The sequence below is a fragment of the Rhinatrema bivittatum genome, chromosome 10 (genome assembly GCF_901001135.1).
Source record: "Rhinatrema bivittatum chromosome 10, aRhiBiv1.1, whole genome shotgun sequence".
In the NCBI taxonomy this organism is placed as follows: Eukaryota; Metazoa; Chordata; class Amphibia; order Gymnophiona; family Rhinatrematidae; genus Rhinatrema; species Rhinatrema bivittatum.
Window position 1 is genome coordinate 100,908,556 of NC_042624.1, and position 26,744 is coordinate 100,935,299.

Here is a 26,744-nt window from a genome sequence, read left to right on the forward strand (position 1 = left end):
CCAGAAAATACAACATAAAGGGCTTGAGTTCTCAAAAGTTCTCTCTTCCAGACTGTGACCATCTAGATTCTAGAATAAACCTTTGATAAATCAAGCCCAAAATGTATTAGCAGAGAAGAAAGGAGAGGACCGGAGAGGATGCCACTTTCCTTGCCAGCGTCGCTCCAAACACTGAAACAGTTTAGAAACTTTAGGAAGGGACTAGCGGAAGGCCCTTCTCCAGCACATCGCCGAGCGCGCGCGGAAGGCTGGGGAGATCGCCGACATTAGTCACGTGGCAAGCGGCTGGCCAGGAAGGAACGCTGTTCAGTTCCACCTTAAGGGCAGCGAGGCGCGCGCGGCACGTTCCAGCCTCCTTCGCTCTCGGCCCCCCTCCCGCGCTCTCTGCGTGACGTCAGCAGCAGCGGCGGCGGCGGCGCAGCGCTCGGGAAACTGTGGTGACGGGAAGCGCGAGGAGCGGCCCGCGAGCGCTCAGGCTCGCCCCAGCCGGTTTCACCGAAAAAGTAACTCAGCTCTGGGCGAAGGAGGACAGCGTGATAGGGAGGGCGAGGAGAAGGTGGGAAAAAGTGTCTGGTGGCAAAGTATCCAGGAGTGCCCCGGCTCAGGCTGGAGCGACTTCGACTGCCCTGTGACATACGGAAGTGGTACGTGATGAAGAAATATGTCTGTGTATATTTATATATATATATATAGATATAGATATGATTTATATTCCGCTTTTCATGCACTTCAGAAAAAAAAAAACACCCAGTTGAATTGTCCGAAACTTGACTGGGCTGTGAGCTCTATGGAGCAGGGACTGTCTCCTACATGCATCAGTACAGTGCTGTGTATGTCTAGTAGCGCTCCAGAAAGGATCGGGAGTAGCACTAGCAGCTCACGTTTGGAATTTGTGAGCTGTGGCACCAGCCAAAGTTGTAACCATAGCTACCGGACCATTCGCGAGGTCTTCGCAAACAGTCACCGGGGCTGGGGGTTTTTTTTTTTTGGTGTCTTCTGTATTTACTCGCCTCCTGGTTACAAAAGTGGCCATAAAATGTGTAGATGTTCGAGTGATAGGTATCCGTGCGAAGTGGTCCTGTGTATGTTTAAAATACGAAGTGCTGGGAGAACGGTGAATCTGTGTGGGGAGGATGAGGAAGAAGCAGAAAGGATGTGTTGCTTTCTCACGTGCGACTAGAAGCAGAAAGGCTGAAAAATGTTGCTGTTTTTACTTTATGAAGTGGTATGGCTGACATCCTGTTTATATCACTGAGGAACATCCTGTGCTTTCATTTCAGTAGGGGATTTTTTTTTTTGCCTGCTACTATAGGATGGGGAATAATTCTTTTCTAGATATGTTTTGGTTTGCTTTACTATGGTTATGTACACCGCTTAGTATGATTAATTCACTTTAAGTGGTCTGTGAGAATTTTTAAATAAATAAAATAGGTTTGTTGTGCATTGTAATGATACTATTCTTTTCCCCTTAATTTCACCCATTTGGAAATTCTTTTGCTGTATGGTTTTTTTTTTTTTATAGCTGTTCATGTCACTGTGGAAAAAATAAAATAGAAATGACAGGCTAAGAATATTAAGAAATGTGTGATTAAAAACTAAACTAGAAGCTTTGAGGCTTTCCAAGATAGCGCTTTTTGATGCACATTCTGAACATGAAATATCCGATTTTGAATGAGAGTTACTTAGGAGAAGCAGTAGCCTGGCAACAGAAACTCTTGTTTGTTACAATCAAGAGTGTCTATACAGTGGATTTGTAAATGAAAAGGGATTACTGTAGAATCCCAGATTGTGTGTAATAAGAAAATAAATGTTTTTAATTGGTTTTGCCATATAATAAATGGTACTTGAAAACAGATTTGAAAAAAATGACTGTTCATAATGTCCATTATTCCATCACTATGTTTTATAAATAAAAGTGAAATCAACTTGACCCTAAATAAGTTGACAATACAGATTGTATGTATCAATACAATCTCAATTATTTGTAGCTCTGAAAGCACAAACATTAGAATGTACCATCATTTCACTTAATGTTGGAGATGTGCAGGATATACATTTTTTGAATGAAATAACTAAAAATAAATTTTGTGATACCTATTTAAAAATAGATCATGGTGATGACATTGTGCCAGTCATATGCCGTAAGTTGCTTCCTTAAGGGACTTGAATTTTTGTTACAGGTTTGTTCACAAGTACACAAATACATGAAAGTGGGACGGTTACTTACATATGTTCTGAGCTAATTTTCATCTTAAACCCAACAATCAACAATATGAGCTTGATAGTTGAGAAGTTGAGCCTCATCTTTTGTGACATTAAAAAATAGTATGACAAGAGAAAAAAGGGCTTTATTTTACGTTTGTAGTAAATGTGCAAGAAAGCAGTCAATAAAATAGAGTGGAAACAATCATATTCTGTTTATTGGATATTAGCATTGCATATAATGCTAAATTACTACAATTTTGTTCCTTTCCCTTCCCCCACCAAAAGAAAAGCTTGTGTGTGGTTTCTTAATTGTTGTATTAGTTCCTTTGCTGTAGAAGCAAACAAAAAAGGTGTTGGCTATCAGCTTATTTATCATTTCCCCAATCTTTGTACGTTATGCCTTTAGATAGAATGAGATGGCTTGTTTCAAGAGAGAAATAAATCTGAAGGGGGTGGGGTGGTGAAGGCAGGAAATTACATGAATTCTCATAGTTCTCTTTGCTCCTGCACATACACACAGCATGATCAGGGAAGACGGAGCAATTTTTATAGTGCTGGATGTGAAAAAAGTTCTGATCATGCATATACTGGAATCCTGCACTCATATTCTTAGTTCCATCACTTGTGGTAGTGATTGCCTTTAGAGCAAAGGTCCCCAAACTATGGCCCACGGGCTGTATGTTACCTGCATCACCAGGGTACTAAAACTGATCATTTGATTTCCTGGAGCTGATGACTGCAGAATGTGACTGACAGTGTACGCTACAGGGATGTCGAAGGAATATTATGCTCACTGTCCTGGGCCTCTGCAACTACTTATAGCACTGGCTTTTGAAAATCAGCACAGGCACTGCAAGTAGAGCTGGGGGGGCATCAGGCCCCCCATGGGGATAATGTGTGTGAGTACACACACTCTGTCAGCATCTCTGCTGTGCACACTGTCAGCCGCATTCTGCTGCTTGCAGCTGGGAGAAATGATAGACGAATGGCACTGAGAGAGGAATGATTGAGGCTAGGGTGGAGCACTAAGGGAAGGAGATGAAATAGAGGGACTGAGAAGGGAAAACAGGAGTGCAGGGAGGGACTGAAAAGGAAAGATGGAGTACTGTGATTTGCTGAGAATGGGAGATGGAGGATTGAAAATCAGAAGCAGGGAAGTAGAGGGCTTGGATGCAGTTGAGAGCTGAAGAGAAGGGTTGGGGGAAGATGGAGGTTAGGGATTGAAAGGGAAGGTGGAAAGAAGTGAAATAAAGAAGAAAAACTGCAAAGATGGGAAGAGGTGAAGCAGTATTGGGCAGCGAAAAGAGGTGGAGAGGGGCTAAATGAGAAGTGAGATGGGAGCAAGAAATGTTGGCAACAGAGGTGGAAGAGGAGAGAAGGAAGGAGAAAGGAGGAGACACATAAGGAAAAGTAAAATGGAAAGAAAACCAGGGACAGTATTCAGAAGACAGTCAAAAGGAAAGATTACAATACAAATAATCTTTAGACAACAAAGTTAGAAAACATGTATTTTTTGGTGGTAATTTGGTGCAGTGTTAAATTACATTTTCTGTACTTTTTCTGTACATTTTTAAATTGTTCAGAATTTTATGTGTAATAATGTATGTTCCCTGCTGTATAACTCTGGAACATTTGAAAAGTCTGGTGCATTTCCTTCAAGTTTCTTGATAGCTATTGAAATTGGTAGTAGCAAACTGAATGCATCTTGAACCTAAAACCAAAACACATCATGGTCAAGAATCTGCTTCTGAATGTTCATGGGAATAATATGGGATACTGTTAGCACACTGCTACAGTGCTTGCATCCTAGAGTTCAATGCACTTTCAGCCTCTTCACAGTAATTTGGCTATGCATTCATCTGTATGATGAGAAGATTTGGTAGAAATTGCTTTTAGGAATATTGGTTCAGATGCTGCAAACATAATGCTGCAAACATAATGTTCAATTAAAGATTTCTTTGCATATCAGTCTATTCATCTGACATCAAAGGCAATGATTCTGCTTGACAATCCTTTAAATTACCATTCTTTAAACTTATATTTTCTAAGAGAGAATGTGATAAGCGATAACTTGATGGTAACATAAGATGAGCAAATTAGTTTGACAGCTTTCGAATAGAGACACAGATAATGGTGCTTGGTGGTCTAGATTACTGTAATTCAGCTTTTTTAGTCATCTGGCTTGTTCTTTGCAGGCTTTGGCATTTTGTGTTATGATTGGGGCCTCAAGACAGCATGTTACACCAATTTTATAGTCTTTGCATTGACTCCCTGTTGTTTGACATATTAAGTTAAAAATCCTGCTTTTAATCTTCAAGATATTACACTGCATACTTCCTTCCTGCATTAATGCTGCCTTAAAGGTTTATGTTCCCACCTTTTTATTAAGATCATAAGGCAGAAACTTATTAAAAGTGCCGTCAGTAACGCCTGTGTGAAACAAGATAAAAAATGTTTGCTGTTGCTGGAGGACCATTGCTTTGGAATTCTTTACATGAGGCCCTTTGATCTGAGGGATGTACAAAAACTTTCAGGAAAAAACTTAGGGGTCAATTTTCAAAGGCTTTAGGCTCCTACCTTTTGGAGTTAGGCTCCTAAATTATCCCTTTTGAAATTTTACTAGGGCTGAGTGCCTAAATTTAGACTCCTAGTTTCAATAGGCTTCTAAATTTAGGAGCATAAAAAGTGGGTGCACCTAAATTAGGTGCCTATTTTCAGAACTAGGCACCTAATTTAGGTGCCTAAATCTAGGCAAATAAATAGCTGTCCTAAATTTAGGACCCTAACTTTTATGATCCTAAATTTATGTGAATTTTCAGCTGAAAACATGGGAATCTATGTTCAACTGAAAATAGGTGTCTAGCTTAGGGACAGAATTTAGAGGCCTAAATTTAGGAGCTCAGTATTTTTTTAATATCAGCCTCCTAGTTTTTTTTTTTTTTTTTTAATTTAAACAGGCATATGGAAGCTGAACTGTTTTATTTGATTAGTAGTGCAGACATGTTAGACAATATTTTTTTATTTTGTAGTATACTGTTTTAATGTGTCTTGAAAATAGTGTTTTATGTTTTACTTATGTATGCACAATTGTTCCTTATCTAAGAATTATTGATAGGCAGGTTAAAATATTATACATAACATAAATAATAATTCTTCCAATATTGATTTATAGTTATGCAAAGAGGTGTACTAATTGCAAATATGGCTTGAGCTAATATCTCATCTGCTTTTGTTTTAATCTTCTTTTGACATTTTGTTCACAAAGTTTCATAAAAACTATGACAGTGATCTTTTAAGCAAGGATCCTGCTTCTTCTTTCCCCAGCCCTGGCAGCGCAATATTTTCATGTTCCATTTTTTTTTTTGCAAATCTACTTTTTCGCTTGAGTTACCAAGTTCTGCAACAAAGGGGAGAAATTATTTTATTTTAGAATATTCTAGTTTTGCCTCATCCATCAAAAAGAAATGTAAAATGCTCTGGTACTGCAGAACCAAAGGGATGTATAGATTGTCTTCTGTCACTGGTGAGGACTAAGGGGGTCATTTTCTAACTCGTGTTATGGCGTTTTCACATGCATTAAGGGAAAGTTTACTAACTGCCAGCACTCACAACAACTCGATTTATGAAACAGCAACATTGCAAATATTATACCAGGTCCTAAAATACCAATGCTCCTCCTATTAGGAAATCAGAACAAGCCAAGCTGCTATAAATCTCTACACAGAAACTACACGCTAGCAGAACACAGACCACCTTGGTCACACATGCAGAACACAGCAGACCCTCAAATACAGAATAAAGAGATCATAAAGTATAAACAGAAATGTGCAGACAAACTGGAAACTGCAAAAAACCATAAATCCATCAAACATCAAGCAATAAAATCAAGAAATATAAATCAGGCTATAACCATATTAATATATAGAATAAATATTTGGAAACAGTTGATGAATAGAGTAACATCTAGTAATTACAGATTCATATAAAACATTTTTTTCCAATATTTATTTTTCAAATTAACAAAATACATAAAGGAGAAACTATCCAAATTATCAGTATACAATATACATTTCCTAACCCCACCACCAGAGGGCTGTTTCCCTTCATTTCTTTTCTCTTTCAGCCCATCCCTCCCAACCCCACATCAGTTCAATAGTACCTCAAAAAGACTGAGAGATGGATGGTACAAATGTTGACTCCATAAAGAAATGATCTCTAACTGATGAATTCAAGATGAACATCTAAGTTCAAGACCCAAACCTAACATATGAAAGGTACTAATGTCAATAGAGCATTCCTATGTAACTGTAGAATGTAGAGAGCCGCTTGCAACACTAATTTCAGTAATAAGCCAAAGATTTTAAACCAACACCATTGTCTCAAGGTAGATGCGACTCCCATCTTCTCTCACAAGTCCTCTACTTAAGAATATCCATTTTATGTGTAAAAGGCTTCCTGCCACCTTTTCTTCTTCCTTAATATCCAGTTCGAAATAATACTCTGCGCTTTTGCACTCATCACCATTATATAGTCATGCCAGATCTCTAGAAATATGTCAGATTTCCTTAGATGAATGTGCAGCAGACGTGTTCATACAGTAAAAACTTATGCAGTCTTAGTTTCCATTCAATCATTGATGGTTCTTCCTTTGATAGCCAGTTAACTAGTATTGTTTTTTTTGTCAATAGAAAGGCTTTGCTTAGAAATAGCTGACATTCATTGGTAAGTTCAAATTGAGGATCTTCAAAGCTATTAAACAAGCAGAGATGAGCCGATAAGGGTAAATGGAATGAGTTAACCGCCTTGAATAATTTGACTTTTCACCAAAAACTGCTCACAATAGAACAGCATCAGAAGTTATGCCACTAGGTGCCCCTCTCAATATCACAATTTAAAGAATGGTCCGAGAAAGTTAATTTTGCTCAAAGTCCACGTTGGAGGCCTGAAATAACATTGCAAAAACTTGAATTGTGTTTCCTGCAATAACACATTTTCTGAGAATCAAGGGATCTGTATAAAACCATTCTGCAAATTCTCCAGGCTTATTGTTTCTGGGGCCTCTGAAAGCCAGTTTGCCAAAAAATATGGAACAATGAGCATTGGTGAAATTGTTCCTATACTTTTAAGAGCGATTTCATGTAATTTGCACAAGAAGAATTTTTCAATGTTGGGGGCTCTAGACCATCAGCAAATCTATGAAGCAGAACTGGGTTGTTGGCACTAATACAGTGCTTGCAGAAAAGCATAAAACTCCTTGTTATTCACGTTGAATTCAGCTACTAAATCTTGAAACAACTTTATCGTTATTCCATCCTCTTGTAGAAAGTGGTGTACTTGAGATGGTCCCTTGCTTTTCCACCTCAGAAAGACTGCATTGCTTAATACAAGTGAAATTGTGGATTACCCCAAAGAGAGAGGTACGACAAGAGTTCATAGCTGACCTGCAGCCTTATACATAAAGCTTTCCAAGCCTTTCTTCCCACATCTGTTAACAAATTAGATTTAACAAAGGCAGGGAACATATGCAAGGGTATATGTAATAAATTACCCAGACTAAGCAAGGCACATTATTCACTCAAAAAAAAAATTGGAGAATAATCAGATGTACGATATACCCAATCTTTAACAAATCTTAACCTGCAAGCTAAGTTATCCATTTGTAAATCTGGGCATCCCCATCCTCCATTCATAGCAGACCCTATCAAAATCTTAAGGGCAATCCTTGTTCTCTTTCACCCCCAAAGAAATTTACCAAGAATACGCTGTTGCTCTAAAAAATATAACTTAGTTCAGTGGTTCTCATCCTTTTTCCCATCGTGACACATCTGACAGACCATGCTCACATGTGTGACACTACTCATTACAATTCAAGGTGGAAATAAAAAATAAAGGTCTAATATTATTTTTATTGTTAAGAATGATGGAAAGGAAAGATAAGTACTCTGTCTGAACAGAAATTGCATAAGTAGTAAACATCCTATACCAAAACACCAATTTCCAGCACTCAAACAGTAACCACCTTACCTAAGAAAAGCCAACACTGAAAATATTACACCAGGTCTTAAGACACCAATACACATCCTATTAGGAAAATGGACCAAGCCAGGCTGCTTTAGAGCCCTACACAGAAACTACACGCCAGCAGAAAACCTCACCTAAATCACATGTGCCAGACCCTCACCTAACAAAGAATAAAGAGACCATAAAGCATAACTAGAAACATGCAGACAAAAACTGAACTGGAACCGCAACTAACAAATCAGGAAATATAAAATCAATAGCAGTAAAACCATACTAACAAAAAGAACAGATTTCAAAATAGCTGATGAATGGAATATCCAATAATTACAAACTCATATCAAGAATGTCTAGATACCAATAAAATATTTCAAAATAGTAGACTCAAAGACCCAATAATGAAAAGAGGATAAAAAAATGCTTTGCTCTGTTTACCTGGGAATGTTTGATATCCAGGTGCCCTGAGATTGTTTTGAATTCGCAGGAGGGTTGGTTGCATGTAACATTTTCCTCTGTTGCACACAAACTCTCTCTCTCACACTGGCTACCAATCACATACATATACATACACACTCTCTCTCACTTACATAGGATCTCAATCATGCACATATACCCAAGCTTTTTCTCTCTCATTTATATAGGCTCTTAATCACGCATTTACACAAATGCTGTCTTTCTTCTCACACTTACACACACACACAGACTTTCAATCACACACAGGCATACATGCTCTCTCTCTTACTTATACACACAGGTTCTTAATCATACATTCACTTAATCTCTCTCACACATACAGATTCTCAATCATACACTTAAATTCATGCTCTCTCTCTCACAAAGGATCTTATCACACATGCATACTCTCAATCACACACACATATTCTTTTTCACACAAACAGGTTTTCAATCACACACTTAACACATATAGGCTCTCAATCACTCACATACGTGCTGTCTCACACACACACACACATACGATCTCAAACACATATGCTTGCACACTCACTCTCTCCCCCCCCCCCCCCCCCCCCACCGAACTAGCGTCAGCAGCAGCTTCCTCCATTTCATGCCTTAGCAGCAGCAGCCTCCTCCACTTCCAGCCCTCGTGGCCTCGAGAAAGGACTCCCAGTCGCCGTGGGGGTAGACATTGCTCATCTTGTACTCTGCGCCGTGCTGCTCTTCTTCAGGCTGTGCCTCTCTTCTTCAGGCCGATGCATGCACGAGCATGGTCTCTTCTTCCCATGCTCACAGCCGCTATACACCATTTCCTTTTCCAGACCGCCGACTCCAGCTCTCTTGCCGCGTTTCGCCTGGGCTACAGCATTTTAAGCCTGGGCAGAGGATGTGTTCCTATTTCGCTGGGGCAGGGGGAGTAGCTGGGTCAGTGGGGGACTGGGAAGCGTGGCGACACATCTGCGTGTGCTTGGTGACACACTGGTTGAGAACACACTGGTTGAGAACACACTGGTTCAACCAGTGTGTCACCAAGCGCATCTGCGTGTGCTTGGTGACACACTGGTTGAGAACCGCTGACTTAATTAACCATACAAGCAGTAATTGAAAAGTATAGAGTAATTTAGGAAAAATCATCATTTTAAATAGTTGTATTTTTCCACTCAAGGATAAAGGTAATAAACTCCAATCCTTTAATTTAGCTCTCATCTTAGAAAGCAGAGGTGATGTATTGCTTGCAAATATGTAATTAATATTGAAAGGAATATAAATCCCTAAGTATTTCATTTCATTACTAACTCATTTTAACAGAATGGGACCTTCCCAGTTACTATGTAGATTCCCCAACACATCTATTGCCTCTGACTTGTCTATTTTGAAGCCTGAAAGACTTCCAAATTCTTTCTGTAACTTCATAAGATGGGTAAGGGATACTTGAGGATTAGTCATAAAAACGAATTAATCGACAAATGCTGTCATATAAAAATGTTTTAAAATTTCCCAGACACCAAAACATATTTCAGAACAGCAGACAAATCAAATAACACCCAGTAATTAGAACTAATAAGGATAAAAAAAATCCCCTGCTCCCCATACTTGGGAATTTTGATGCTTTTGGATTGTTGTGGATTAGTAGGGTAGGGGGGTTACTGTGCACAAAATTTCTCCTCTCTCTCTCCCTCCCCCCTCACCTCACGTTTTCACTCACACGCCTTCTTTCATTCACACCCTTACACATGCTCACTCACACACACGCTTTCTTACACACTTTTGCTCTGTAACTCACACACACTCTCTCACTCTCACATACTTTATTTATTTATTTATTTTATTTAGCGTTTTTCTATACCGGCATTCATGATTAGAAACCACATCATGCCGGTTTACATGAAACAGGGGGTGAGAACAAGAAACGAAAAACAAGTGTAAGGAGAACAAAAGTTACATTACAACAGGGTCTTAAAACTGGGAAGAGAAAATAGAATAAGAGAGCCGAACGGTAGGGGTTAAAATATTTACATTATTTACATTACTTCTCTCACTCTTCTTCCCGGTCCCTCTGGAGGCACAAATGGCAGCAACAGATTCCTCCTTCAGCCTCCTCAACCAACAGGAGATATATTTTTTTTAAATTTATACTTTATTAAATTTCTTATTACATTTTACAATGAAAAGAGAAATAAGAAAATGTTTGGCATACAACACCCATTTCTCCATCAGGTAAACATTATAACAGGAAAATCAAAATTTATGTACTTCCAAAATTTTAGTCCACTTTATAGGGGAGCGTTAAAAGAAAATATTATTTATTATAGATTCACACCAATGTGTTTATTTGGAGACCAGTTTAAATTATTCCCAATCAAAAGACTGTTACTATGCCCTTATCCACCTTTATCAACAAGAAATACTTCAAGGTGGGCAGGTTCTGTAAAAACAAATTTATTCTTATGTAAAGTGACCAAGCACTTACAAGAAAACTTATATATCATTAACGTATCCTTTATAAAAGTAGTCCTAGATGCTTGTAAGAACATAATCTGTGAGGTAGAAGATGCACCCACTGATTCTAGATGCATGATATGCTTGCTATGGTGTTCCAGAGTGTTCCTTGTCTCTATGATAAATTTGGTAGATTGGGCCATGGATAAAGATGACATCTTTTCCATTTTAGTGACTGCTTTCCATACATCCACCAGTGTAATATTATCAGGATTGGTCATCTCTTACTCTGAATCTAAAGAAATTCCAGCCCTCACATTATTTTCAACAAGTGACAGGCAAGTCTTATCCTGACCTGGTGATGTAACTCCTCTGTCTGTTGGAGATGTTAATTCCATCAGACCGGGGATAGCTTCATTATTGCTGGCTCCGTTACCTCCAGAGGTTAGATTGGGATCCTGGTATTGGGCGGGACTACTAGAGGCCCCCGACGAGAAAGAAATGTCAGGGATAACCTCTCTCGAGGTTTGACTCACCCTTCTGAGAATATGTTAGTCCATCGGTCCTTTTGTCTCTTTTCCAACAGGAGTGGAAGCCACAGGTTTTACCTTCCTCTTTTTCCCCATCGACGCCAACAACTCCGGCAAAGAAACTTTCCAGAAGAAATTCTCTCCCAGGGGTGCGCCCCTTTGGTGCGCGGCTTCGGCAGCGCGCTGGCGGCTGCGTGCTGCTGCACTGCGATTTAAATAGGTGCAGCCGGCGGGTTTTGATGATGTCAGACTAGGGAAGTCAGGTCTCAACACCTCCGGATCGGTCCCTCTTGCCCAAGCGCCTCTCGGCGCGGCTTCTCCTTTGGTAAGGCCCCCTGTGGAGATTTTTAAGATTTCCCTCTAATTTGCTCCACAAAAAGTAGACAAATCTGTTGCAATACAATGTTACCATTTTTATTTTCTAATGTAGCTACATGTGGAAGATCACACTTTGAGTAAACTCTCAGTTGGTGTTCCTCACTGCAGCCTGCTCCTTTCCAATGGCAGCAATGACATCTCCTTCTTCCTGTCTATGTGGGCCTTTTCCAGGCCATGTGGGCTGAATGCTGGTGTTGCCATCGCTGCGCCACCCCCCAGAACTGTAGTGCCTTAGGCGGCTGACTAGTGCTTCCACCGGCCGTGTTCCCCAGTGCCATCCCATGGAACTTATGCGTTCTCATACATCCCAGCCTGTGAGGCCTGGAATGTTGCCATGTTTTACTTCCAGGGCTGCACAGGCTGCCTGCTGCAGCATCTTCCTTCTCCCCCAATGTTTTCTCCTTCTGGAGCTATGCAATATGAAGTTTTTAATGGAAAATGACTGGGTTCCATTGGCTGAACATGTACAGAAACATTGCACTTTCAGCATAGTCTGCACTGCTGAATATATACGTGGAAGAATAATTCATTAATATAAAGTTTGATACAAGATGAATTAAACTATATGTAGAGCCAAGCTGGGAGGTCAGGTGGCAGTTTAGAAGCAATGGAAAAACTCATTATTTTACTTGCTTGCATGTAGGCTGAGACAAAAGGAAGTTTAAACATTTTTAGGGGAAGTAGTCACTTGTGCTTTATGCCAGCTGGCAGTTTCATTATTGGGAAAACAAAGGAGGGAAGAGCCTCAGCAAAATACACAGGAGTTGAGTAGTTAATGTTTCTAGAGTGTTTATCTGGCCTTTTTTAAAGTTCTGTAAGCAGTATGTGTTAAAATAATATTTTATTTGAATACCCATTTTCATTACATGGTCTCACATATGTTCATGCCCGAAGGGCTGGTTTTTAAACTTATAACCCAAATTGTTCCCAAAAATCATCTAATATGCCCAGGATAAATGCATTACCAGAAGTTTTTTGTTTTTTTACATTGTAAATTCTTTAAACTTATAAACCAAGAATACAAAATGTGTTTTTTAAATAAAATATTACTGGGAAAACATCTGCTGCTAGGAGAGTGGAGAACAGTGCTCCTGTTCTCTCTTTTTGTTTCTCAGATGTTCTATTGAGAATAGCTCAGACCATGGCTATTCAGTGGATTTTATTTTATTGCAAGAAGGTTAATCTTCATGTTTTGGCAATGGTTGTTATATCACCATGTCCCCAATTTGACTAGGTGGCAGAATGCATATTAAACAGGTTCTCAGTTCAGACTACTTGGATTCCAACCAAAAGGAGGCTTGTTACATTTTCGAGGTGTTTGGTGGATTCTTAGGGCAACAGTGATAGTGACTCCCACGGGGAGGAGCCCCGCGGGGAACTGTAGCACCAGGCTAGACTCAGATGCACAAACACAGAGATAATAACTTTATTATGCAGCTTGTAGAGGTCACCAGAGGTGGCAGTAGAGAAGAGTTTCTGTAGCAACAGTCTGGGATCCTCGGCGGAGGAGACCCGTCCCACAATGGTGGTGTAAGGCTCTGATGCAGATATTCAGTGAGGAGCTGAAGGTGAGACAGGATGGAGATGTTATTACTCACTTTCTTGTAGCTGTAATGATAGAGTTCCCAGCAGGCAGAAGAGTTGGTAGCAGGCACCAGGATAGACAACACAGGCCCTCGAGGAACGAGTACCTGGATTCAGGATAGGCACCTGGAAATAAGCAAAGAGCCCCCCCCGAGGAGCGGGTACCCAAGTTAGTAGAACCCCGGAGGGTGTAGAGAGCTTCCAGCAGCAGCTAGAAGCGGCAGAGCAGCTTAGACCGGACGTATCCAATCCTTGCTAACTCAATGGTGGTTAGCAAATGGGCAGGCTAAATAGTCTGAAGCAGTGACGTCACTCGAGGGGGACGCCCCCGAGGTTCGCGCCAACACTGCAATAAAGATGTGAGGCGTGCGCGCGTCCTAGGAGGCCCTCAGGTAGAACATGGTGGGACGCAGTGCCATAGCCACTCCGGGGACGCTGGAGGGTGTGGCAAGGAGATGCTACGGACGCCATTTTCCTGAGGCTGGTGGAGAAAGCAGAAATAGAGGTGAGGCATGTAGGATGAAGCCATCTGAGTTCGACGGACGCCTCAAGTCTGAGAGCAATACTCCAGTTTATTTGATCTGAAAAGAAACCAGAGTGGAAATGGACCATAAGTAAAGGAGTGAACTCCTAATATAAAAGGTGTGCTTAGTTTACTTCATCTGATTTGGTTTTGGTCTGTCTCCAGGAAGGTGGATGTAGGATACGACTGCATACAGTTCCAAAATCTGCCGCCTCCAAAAGCACAAAAGAAAAAAGCTCAACAAACCATTAGTGATTGTAACAGCTGCAGGCCTGCCTTCTCTCTCTCAATCTGGGTTTCATGGGCTGGAGAGTTCATGCAACTGCAGTACTGGGAGGGCATTCTGGCCCAGTACCAGCCAGATCAGAAGACAGCACCAAGTGTGTTCCTGCATTAGCAGCAGGCCTATGCAACAGGCAAGGCATCTCTGACAGTTACCTGGCCCTGGACCACTGCTGTTCTCGAAGAGATTCTTGCCTAAGTGCTGCTGGCCCCCGGAATCCAAGGGCTCAACCTGCAGGGAAAGGGGTAGGTAGAGGTGAAGCCCTAGAACATTCTCCCCTAGAGAACCTCCTCCAGCTGTCAGTGAGGGCTTATGGGGCCCACCCCATAGGCTGCGTCAACCTTATCGCAGCAGCAAGGGTCCACACTTGTTACAGAATGTTAAATTGGGAAACAAGTATAATCTTCGCTTGGGCTTAAAAATTTCTTCTAGATTTCTTCACAGTACTCATCTCAGGTCAAACAAAAAAAAAAGTCAACTACTTAGGCAGAAGGTCAGTTCACCTACAAGAATGGACTGTCAATGCAAAAATGTTTTAATAGATTTGCTGCACTTGAAGTTCCAGAAATAGACTTAATGGCAATTCGAATTAACAGAACAACACAGAAGTGCATAGCCAGTCCTTCCAACCCATATGCTGTGTTGACAAAGATCTTGGAATCACTGCTACTACTACTGCTGTTTAACATTTGTAAAATGCTAATATATATATGCAGCACTGAACAGATACCCATAATTGACAGCTCCTTCATGGAGCTTACAATTTTGTCAAAATAAACATACATGACATACAAGAGTCTATGGGAAGTGTATTTATTGTAGAGAAATGATTAGGATTTAAAAGCAGGCTCAGAAAGGTGAGTTTTTAGACTGGATTTGAATATGACCCAGAAGGAAGCATCACGCATTGACTCAGGTATTCTGTTCCAGGTATGCGGTGCAGCAAGGTAGAAAGTACGGAGTGAGTTGGCAGTGGAGAAGGGCACATGTAAGAGTGATTTGCCCAATGAATGAAGGTCATGAGGAAGGGTATAGGAAGAAAGAAGAGTAGATAGGTAATGAGGAGCTGCAGAGTAAATGCATTTGTAGGCAAGTAGGAGAAGCTTGAACTATATGTGGAAGCAGATGGGGAGCCAATGTAGAGACACGAGAAGAGGGGTTTCATGGTCATAGTGATGTTGAAGGATAAGTCGTGCAGCCAAAGTTTGACTAGAATGCAGTGGAGAAAAATGGCTCTGTGGGAAACCTGCAAAGAGAAAGTTGCAGTAGTCTAAGGAGGCAGTGATAAAAGTGGATGAGTGTTCTGATAGTATGATCAGAAAAGAAGGGACAGATTTTAGTGATGTTATAGAGGAAGAAATGCCATGCTTTATTATATTTTGGACTTGTGTAGAGAAGGTGAGAAGGATATCAGAAGTGACCGCAAGGTTATGGGCTGAGGGAAATGGGAGAATGAGAGCGCCTCCACAGAGACAGAAAAAGAAGGAAGAGGAGAAATGGGTTTGAGGGAAAGACAAGAAATAAGAGCATAAGACTTGCTATACTGGGTCAGACCAAGAGTTCATCAAATCCAATATCCTGTTTCCAATGTGGCCAATCCGGTTCATAAGTACCTGGCAGGATCCCAAGGGGTAGATAGGTTCCAGGCTGCTTATCCCAAGAATAAGCAGTGGATATCTGCAACTCCACCTTAATAATGGTTTATGGACTTTTCCTCCAAGAACTTGTCCAAACCGTTTTTAAATGCAACTACACTAATAGTTTTAACCACATTCTCTGCCTTCATTGTGCGTCCCCTAGTCTTTGTACTTTTTGAAAGAATAAACAACTGATTAATGTTTACTCATCTCCAAGCTAAAGAGTAGCCTTTCCTCATAGGGGAATCAATCCATCCCCTTCATTATTTTGGTCATCCTTTTCTCTGTACTTTTTCTAATTCTGCTATATCTTTTTTGAGATGTTGTGATCAGAACTACACAATACTCAAGATGAGGCCACACCATGGAGCGATACAGAGAGAGTATGATGTTCTCTGTTTAATTCTCCATTCCTTTCCTATTAATCCATAGCCTTCTATTTTCTTTCTTGGCCGCTGTTACACACTGAGCAGAAGATTTCAATATATTTATCAACAATGACATCTAGATCCTTTTCCTTAATAGTGACTCCTAATGTGGAATCTTGCATTGTGTAGATATTATTTGGGTTACTCTTCCCTAAGTGCATCACAGTGCACTTGTCCACATTAAATGTCATTTGCCATTTGCATGCCCAAGTTAAGTTTAATGTGGTGGTGGGGCATCCAGGCAGTGGTATCAGACAAGCAGATTGATTGGGGTCTTGATTCTTGGTAAAATTTCTGGTGTAGAGGGGTACATCTGTAAGTCATCAATATAAAAGTGGTTCTGAAAGCCATGGGAGGAGCTCAGAGCAGCACAGGAAGTAAGTATAGAGAAGAGGGCCCAGGACAGAGCCTTGATGCACATAAACAAAACGGAATCGCAAAAGGTATAGGAAGAGTACAGTGAAAGGTGAAAAGAAAACTAGGATAGAGTCCCAAAATCAAATGGGGTACAATGTGTTAAGGGATAGACAATGACCAACTTTGTCAAAAGCAAAGGATAGGTCCAAAGAATGAGGACTGAGTAAATGTCCTTGGTTTTGGTCATGAAGAGGTCACTGGGTGTTTCTTGTTAAGAGCAGTTTCTGTAGAATGTAAATGGTGAAAATCAGACTGGAAGAGCATGAATTGAAAACATGTCAAGACAGTGGAGGTAAAAGCCACTTTCAAGCAGTTTGGACTATAAGGGAGGAGGGAGATGGGACAATAGCAGGGAAAGTAGGGTCCAGTGAAGAGTGTGTGCTCTCAACATGTTGGAAGGAAGAGGAGACAGTTGCAGTGGCAATTGATCAATGTGAAGATGTGATGGATGATTACAGGGAACTAGAACTGAGGAGCTTAGTGGGAATGAGCTCTGAGGAAGAAGTGAGTTTGGAGGATGAGAGAAGATGGTCAGTTTCCGCCTCTCTGATTTCAGAAAAGGAAGAAAGTGGCAGGGGCCAAAGGAAGAGGGTGAATGAAGTGGGGGCAGGGAAGGCAGTTTGAAGGAGAATTTACAATTAATCCTGTCAATCTCTTCATGGAAGCAGTCAACCATAGTCTGGGCAGAAATTGAAGGGGGATGGGAGGTGGAAGAAGTTTGAGGTGCGAGATGAACATGGAAAAGAGATGGCAAGGATTGAATCAAAGGGTGTTTATTAGATGGATATAATAATCTTTCTTGGCAAGTGTAATAACAGACCAAAAGGAGGTGAGTATGTATTTGAAATGTATGAAGTCAACATGGGAACGGGACTTCAGCCATAGAGGCTCTGCAGAGCGTATACAGAAACGTTGGAAACAAACTCTGGAAGTGAGTCAAAGTTGAGGTTTGACATGCTTTACAGGTGGAGAAGAGGTGGAACAAGAGTGTCCAAAGCAGAGGAGAGTATAGTATTATAAGAAAAAACTTCCTCATTAACAGACTCTGACAAGTTGTAGAGGAGAGTTGAGACAAGACAATATTGGAGAGGATACAGGGGGTTAATAGCCTGGATATTCCTAGAAGTGTTGTTGGTGATTGTATGAGTCTGCAGGGGAGGATTATTAAGTGTGAAAATTACCAGATGATGGTTAGAGAGGGGAAAAACAGTGTTATAGAAGCCTGAGAGAGTGCATTTGGAAGAAAGGACTAAGTCAAGGCAGTGGCTATGCTAATAAGTACGAAAAGTAAAATACAGTTTGAGGTTGAGTGAGAAGGTTAAGACAAGGAACTTTGAGGCCAAAGGATCAGAGGGGTCATCAAGATGGAGCTTAAAGTTCTCAAGAATTAGGGCAAGAGAAGATTGTTCCAGGAAGAAGGAAACCCAGGAATCCAAGAGAGGAGAAGGGATACTTATCAGGGGGACAATAATTGATAACTATATTTAGTGAAAGTGGGGTGAAAAGGCAGATGGAGTGGGCCTCAAATGAAGAAAAGGAGTAGGCTTGAAGTGGATGAAGAGGTTGAAATTTGCAGGAGAAGGAGAGTAGCAGCCAGATACCACTGCCACAGTCTGCCAAGTGTAGTATATAGGAGAAATGATAACCTCCATGACAGAGAGCAGCAACGAAAGCAGTGTTCTCAGGGGAAAGCCAAGTCTTAATCAAAGCAAAAAGATGGAGAGAATGAGAGAGGAAGAGAGCATGAAACCAACTTACTGAAAACAGAGCGAACATTCCACAGGGAACATAGTAAAGGGAGAGATGAGGCAGAAAGGAGGGAATGCCATGGGATTTCCATTTTCCATTTTACTTCCCCACCCCACCCAGACCCTAGGATACCCAAATATTAAGAAAAAAAAATATCATTGGAGGGCACCATTGCATCTGTAATTCCAAATTGGTTTTGTCATGCTTTGTGCACACTGGTGGTTGCCCTGTTAATTGCTAGGCGATTACTGAGCCCCTAAAAGAGGATTTGCTACTCCAAAGGCTGATCCTCCATCTGAATCCATGTAGTTGAAGTCTGCCAGCATTTTTATTGAAAAGAATACCTTAGCACAAAAGGATATTAAAGTAATAAAGATTGTGCTGCAGTCAAGGAAGAGTTCCACTAATTACTCCAGGATATGGATAGTATTCGATGGGTGATATGCTTTGAAAGGCTGTCCCCTATAGCAGTAGGTATTCTCCAAATTTTGGATTTTCTGTAGCATGGTTTTAAAAATGATTTAAGTAGTGTATGTTAATGGTTACATTTATACTTTTCAGTCTGCAAAAACTCATCTGATTATTGATTATATGTATGTACATATAGGCCAATGCAATATGGACCCGCTAAAAATGTGCATCCAAACTAGGCGCATGTTTTTTTAACGTGTTCAATCACCTCTCCTGGGCATCTGATGCAATAATAAGCAAATGAGCTGTCACACTAAAAAATATGCACTAGGGATATATTGTGGATCCCTGGTGAGTCTATGGCATCCGGCACCCAGGAGACTCGGCTGTGCATGGGTTAGGAAAACGAGTGCTCAAGTTACGAGCGTCCATTTTATCCTGTGGCAGCTAATTTATCAGCACAGTATACACGGCCCGGAGTGTGTATAGTGTGCGCCCCCCAATTTTTTTTTTTTTTTGCGCGTCTACTGTTTTGCATGGTGCTGCTTTCTGTGGTTCTTCCTACTTGGTATCACGACCATACTAAATAGAGGAACCACAGAAAAGCAGTGTTTTTGTTTTTAAGTTGAACCCGTGACACACAGGGAAGACTTTACGCCCGCTTCGGGGCAGGCATAATATTTTACAGGTTAAAAAGTGTGCATCGTGGGGTAATAGTTAATAGCCTCATCTACAAGGAATTTACATGTGCTGAGCACTATTAGCTATGTGTGAGTTTGGACACTCATTTTGGATGCGTTGATCTCCTTATTGCATCAGGGATTATGGACACGTGTCCAAAACGTGCGTCTAAATGCTTGTTAACCTGTGCGCTGGGCTCTTCGCACTTTATTGCATTGGTTGCACAGTATATTAATATTGCCTTAATTTCTTTTAATTGGGGTAAGCAAGCCCATGGTGCATACGTGACTAAGGGAAGCAATAGAGGAGGCCTATTAAGTGCTGGGTCTAGCCTTTCCAAATGCAATAAAGATCCATTCTGTAAGAGATGGGAAGGAAGGGAGTCAGTTTTTATTTTGGTTATCTCTAAGGCAGTGACCTGGGCTTTCATGCAGTTCTTGAGGCATTATCATGTAGTTGTTTAGGCCTCTTCTAAAGTAGTTTTTGGCAGGTGGATCTTATCTGTAGTAATAAATAGAGGATCCTTCCCAATGACATTTCATGAGTTACAGCTATTCTCATTGTAATGATTGAGAAAATAAATTTTCCTACTCGTTAATGAGATTTCTCGAAGTTTCATTAGACTGAGACAGTCCTCCTTGGAGAATAAGGGAAAAGGTTTAGGCTAGTTGTAAGTACAAATTTCATTCTGCTTGTTTGTCATTTTAGGAAGGTATCACAGCTGAGGCAGAGGAAATATGCTCTTTATACAGGAGGGAGGCCTCTGCTTGAGTTTTTGTTTGCCACTTCCAAATAGAGGAAGCATAGCCCAGGATCTGGGCTATTCTGAGATACCTTTATTAGCAATTAGGAAAATTAGTTTTTGTGGTAAAGAAGAAATTGCTATTTTATTTTGCTAGGCTGTACCATGTATAGCAGCAGTTCATTTTTTCAACAGAAGTTTGGTTTTTTTTTGCAAAACTGTAAAATGAACATGTGAACAAAAATGTTTTAGTTTTGTTTTATAGTTTTTAGTCAACAAAGCTGCATAAAGTCAGCGGAGAACCTTGAGATTTGGCAGAGACGCTGAACTGATATGACTTTAAACTGCCAGCAAATTAGTAATTCCTGTAAACAAGTAATTCTTGTTTAAAAAAAAACATACTGCAGTGTGACCTTGATGACCTATTGCCTAAAGCAGAAGTACTACCAAAACATTTTAGATAGTATGTCTGCTATCATATTCTGTTTGTGTTTTTCTATCATTAAAATTCTTCTTTTTTCATTCTGATTTTTATTTCATTTCTATTGTGATACTAGTATTTAAAATTTCTGAAAATCTTTCCCTCTTAACTATGCCTATATTTATAAATCTAAGTAAATCACACTGCCTTTGTGCTGTTGTCACTCCATCCATGCAAAACACAAGTTGTCAATTGAAGTGAGATCTTTGAAAAAATTTAAACAACAACAAAGGAATATATAAAAAAACAAAACCAGAGGTGGGGAGATGTCACCTGAGTTTTTGTCTGTCCTGAGGAAATTGCAGCTGAAGCAGGAGTTGAGAGCAGAACTTTGCTTTGGATAAATCTGGGGTTTGTCTAGCTTTCCTAAAATATTTTGCTTGCTGGGAGGTGTTTAATTGAGCTCTAAAGTGTAATTAAACTTTAAAGTATATTAGTTGCTGTTTGAGAGTATGATGTAGAAGTTTCCTTGTTTTGTTTTTCTCACCCACCTGTCTCAAATCTACATTTATAAACTATTGCCCATTTGGGGGGCAGGGCGAAAATTTACATAATAGGCACCAACTAGTGTTTTGGACAAATAAGTAAAAAATAAACCCTCACATAAATTTTAAAAAGTCAATTATAATTCTCTTAGCGACATAATAAGCAAAAAAAGTCAATTAAATTTAAGACATTTTTTATAATGAAAAATAAATAAATAAAAGATGCTTACTGCAATCCAGCAGCAAGATGGGGCTATTTGTTTTTTTTGCACCAAGTTCCATATGTATGATGATCTGCCTTTTGGAGAGAGGGTATATCGTTTCCTGCAGATAAGCAGGCTGAATTAGCCATGCTGTCTGGCTCGAAGTGGGAACTTCTCCTAGCACAAGCAGAGCTTTGCTGCTTGTGCTAGGAGAAGTGCGCAACTGCCCATGTCATCTCAGTTTTCGCCTTTCCCATGCAGCAGCGGGTGCGGGTTCTTCTCCTCTCTGCCTTTTTTGTCTTTTTCCTAGTATCTTCACATTAGTGAATCCCCAACAGCACTTTTAAGTGCTACCATGGCACCTAAAGCCCCAGGATTCAACTTCTGTGAATGACTGCTACCTTGTCTGGCTGTCCGGAGTGGCTCCTAGGCAATGGGGTTGTCAATTTTGCTGAATTGGCAGTGGTTGAGCTGCACTGTAAATTTCACATCTCTGGCTATTTAGCACCTAACTGTGAAACATGCAAAGATGGCTCTTTTTAACATAGTGCATTCATGCATGCAAATGATGTTTGGCCTTTAGGACTGTAATTATGACCAAAGGAAGGCTGGGTCCAAGATGAAACAGGGTGACTTTTGTAGCAAAAACATTGCTCTATCAAATGACATTAGAAAGAAAACAATTAAAAACTACCCAGTAGAGACATTTGCACCCCAAAAATGGTGAAAATTTGCATCAAAAGGTGACATCATGTCTTTTCATAACTATATCTTTGTTTCCAAATAGCTGCAAAGCCTTCTAGTGAAAATCCTAGATGTATGTAGTAGGCCATGACTACTGATCCAGTTATGGCCTGAATCGAAATAAACATAAGGAGCAATGAGGAGTCAAAGTAGGCCTTAAATTTCTTTTGTAAAATTTTTCACATACTTTGCTGGCCCATAATAAGGGAGACAAGCTCACGTTATGTTCCAAATTTTGCTGTGGGATTTACCATCAGGGGTTTTACTAATCCACAAAATTTCAGGCCCTTGAGAGGTATTGTCAGGCTGTAGCACCTGGACAAAATGGCCATTTTATGTTGTGCGGAGCATGTTACTCAGAGGTGACCTTCATTCAACTGCCTCTAGCTCTCCAACCAATGGAGATCCAGGTAAAAAATTTAGTACTGTTTTGTTTGAGAACGTAGAGAACATCCGTGCAAAATTTTGTTCGATTTGGAAGAGGTTGAGCTTGGACCCCTGGTCCACTTGATATGGAATGACCCTTATCTCAGCTATCTTTACAAATGAATACATTGACTGAGGACTCTAAGCAAAAGTTTCAAAGTTATGATTCTCACCTAGGTTTAATTGAAAAAAATCTAGTTGATGTAAAAACTCTGATAAGAACATAAGATATGCCATACGGGGTCCGACCAAGGGTCCATCGAGCCCAATATCCTATCTCCAACAGTGGCCAATCCAAGTCACAAGGACCTAGCAAGTACCCAAATATTAAGTAGATGGCTGCTGTACAGGTTGTAAGATCTGTTAATATTAACAACAGTTTGTCAATTTGTAACCATTTAGAAACCACTGAAAATACCCAGAGGGGAAAAAAAATCTTTGGTTTACTAACCCATGACTCTCCTTATGAGATGTTCAAAACTATTTGTGACATTCTGGGTTATTCAAATGAAAATAAACCTGTAGTTTCTAATATATATTATCTCTCAAAAAAGAAAAGGATTATTAATATGGAAGAAGGAGCTTTGGATCGTTTGACATCTAGTGAAGCTAGTCTTGCCACCTTTTTGGAGCCTTCCTTGGATGTCATCTTCAAGGCTACCCTTCTAGTCTCTTTTAGCTTAGAGAGAGAGAGATAAGGAGTTAGTTTGCTGTAAATATTTTTCCTGTAAGGATTTTCAGTTCTGTGGATAGAAGATTCAAGTGTTTCTGGATATTACTGTTATTCAGTTATGTAAGAAACAATTTATTTTAATGAAACTGAGTACTTTCAGTTGGAGAAATGTTTTTCCTTAAGTTTTTTTTACAAATGATTTCTTATAAAAAAAATTTTTTTTCCCGATCCTTTGCATCTTTATTCTTTTTGAGTGATAAAGTGAGTGGTTAGAATATTTGGCTTTTGAGGCACTGGGGTATTGATTGTCTCCTACCTATCTCTTTTCTTTATTCTTTAATTTTTATATGTTTATTATGTTTTGTTATGATTCCCCATATGTAGGCTAGCAAATTGAAAATGCTTGTATGTTGATATTTTCTTTGTTATATCTGTATTAAGCATTATTATATTTCCTTCTGCTTTAATGTAATACGGTCTAAATTTGAATACAGATTAAATTATAAAAAAAACTGGAAGATGTAAGAATAAATTGATAAACTTACCCAGACTGGATGGTATTCACCCCAGAGTTCTGAGAGAAAAATGTAAAATTGCAGATTTGATTCTATTTATATTTATAATACTACCTTTGTCCAGAAGACTGACGAGTAGCCATTGTAACACCAATTTTTAATAAGGTCTTTGGGGTGATCCAGGAAACTACAGTCCAATAAGCCTGGGCAAAATGGTAGAAACTGTAATTAAGAACAGAATAACTGGGCATATGGATAAGCATGGCTTAATAGTAAAAAGCCAACATAGCTTTAGCAAACGGAAGTTGTGCCTTATCAATTTATGAGAATTATTTGAAGGTGTAAATAAACATGTGGATAAGGATGAGCTGGTTGATGTAGTTTACCTGGATTTTCAGAAGGCATTAGATGAAGTCCCGCATGAGAGACTTCTCAGAAAATTGCAAAGTCATGGGCTAGAAGTTGGTTAAAAGATAGGAAATGGTGAATAGGTTTAAATGGTAAGTTTTCCCAATGGAGAAAAGTGAATAGTGGAGTGCTCCAGGATCTGTGCTGGGTCCAAGTGTCGGGCACTTAATATTAATTTATTCATTCCTTCACTTATTGCTGATTGGTCCGTTCACTGTCACATGTCAGTGAAAGGACCAGTCACCTTTCAGAAGGCTGTCCTGAAAGGGGATTGGTCCTTTTCACTGACAAATGTCAGTGAAAAGGACCAATCGGGAACAGCCCTGACAGAGGAGGTTCTCCGGCAGGGGTTCCTGGCCCGCAGGAGGGAGAAGATTTGAAGTTTTCAAAGGGCTTTCCTAAGGATCTCCATTCAGATACTGAATCCCCCCGGATCTGACCCAGACTGCTTGGCCTTTCGGGCCAGACCTTGGGGGGAGGGAGCTTAGGGTAGGTCAGACATGGGCGCCCAGCCATATCTCCTAGGCACCCAATGTCAAGGACGCGCTAGGGCTACACAATTTTCCCTAGCGCGTCTTTTTTAGCATGGCAGGTCATTTAAATATGACATCGGGTCCCCGGGAGAGGTGATTGGGTGTGTATTAATAAAGAGAGCGCTAAGCGTTGAGCGCCCACTTTCTACTCATCGATATTGCATTGGTCCCCTTGAGTATTGTGTGCAGTTCTGGTTATTGTACCTCAGAAAAGTACAGAGGAGTACAACAAAAGTGATTACAGGATTGGATTGGCTCCTTTATGAAGAAAGGCTAAAGAGGTTAGGAGAAGAGATGACTGAGAGGACATATGATAGAAGTTTATAGAATTATGTGTGGTATGGAACAGGTTAACAAGGAATGGATATTTGCACCAGAGTTTCCCAAACCTGTCCTGGAGACACTCCTATCCAGTTGGGTTTTCAGGATTGCCACAGTGAAGATGTATGAGATAGATTTACATACATTGGGCATCCAATGTGTACAAATATACTTCATGCATATTCATTACAGATATCATGAAAACCCAACTGGTAAGGTGTGCCTCCAGGAGAGGGTTGTGAAACACTGATTGACATTATTACATAGTTTCATGGAGTGTCCTTTAATACTTAGAGGTAGCAGATTGAAAACAAATTTAAGAAAATGTAAGCATAGAACTTGTTAAGCTACTGGTTAAGGCTACTAGATTAACTGAATTTAGAAAAGGTTTGAACAAGTTTCTAGAGATCCATAATTACTAACCAGAAAGACTGGTTTCCCCACCTTCCAATTCTTGTAGAGAGCAGCTTGAACAAACTTTTATATTGGGATTTGTCAGATACTTCCAGACAACTCGCACTGACCATTCTTGGAGATAGAATGCTGGGCTTAATGGGCCATTGGTCTGCCTCAGCATGTCACATCTTATGTTGCACCTAATGGAAGAGAAATTAACTTCATTAGCAGATAAGAAAATGTCCTTTCTTATGCAGACATTGAGGTTTACATAGTTATAGTGACTTTATTTCATTTGGAATTTCATTTTCAACAGTTTTACTTGTGCTGGAAGTCAAGGCTTCATTTCTGTCTTTTAATTTCTGAATTGTTTGTGTGTTGAGATGAGATTTTTCTTTTTAAGCACTTGGATAAGAGAGTATTTTAAAGACACTTTATTTTTTGGCCTGGCAGTGTCCTTCAGTTCCTGGGCTTCCAGCTGAATCAGAACTGGCCTCTACCAGGGTCCTTTCCCCTGCTTTATTAGATCACTCCCCCCAGCCCAGCCCTTACAATCTCAGTTCTTGGTCAGGAGCCACGTACTATGCCTTCCTTCAGAACCAGCTACACATGCATCCTTCATTTGGCCAGTAGGCATCACCATTGATTGATAGCTGGTACTCCTCCCCTACCCCTAGGTGCTGTGAACATTGCCTCTACTTCATACCCAGCTGGCCTGGGGAACAGAAGCTAGGCCTGAAGATTAAACCCAAGTCTTCTGCACTGCATGGCAGTGCTACTACTGAGCTCTCAGGCCAACATTTCATATGCTGCACTTTTGGGGACCAAAAATGTTTTATTGGGGGACACAGTATACATAGTACCATAGTAAAATTGTAAATGATGGCAGATAAAGATCAAAATGGTCCAACTGGTCTGTCCAGTAAGGTGTTTTAGGATTGCAACTGCCACTCTGTGCAGTTTTTTTCCCATGCCTTCCAAAAAATAAAACTGAAATCCAACAGCTGGGAAAGTCTCCACTTTCCTGATTCCGTACTTGATGGAAACACCTTTGGCAGCAATTAAGCTGTGAGTCTGT

General features: G+C 40.2%; 1 protein-coding gene across 1 annotated transcript in view; it reads left to right on the top strand.

Annotated features, from left to right (window-relative positions):
- The first annotated feature begins 361 nt into the window (after positions 1 to 361).
- Positions 362 to 26,744, top strand: part of JAK1 (Janus kinase 1) — a 169,851-nt gene continuing 143,468 nt past the window's right edge. The window contains 1 exon segment of the mRNA XM_029618043.1: positions 362 to 644. The gene's annotated coding sequence lies outside the window, so the exon portion shown is untranslated.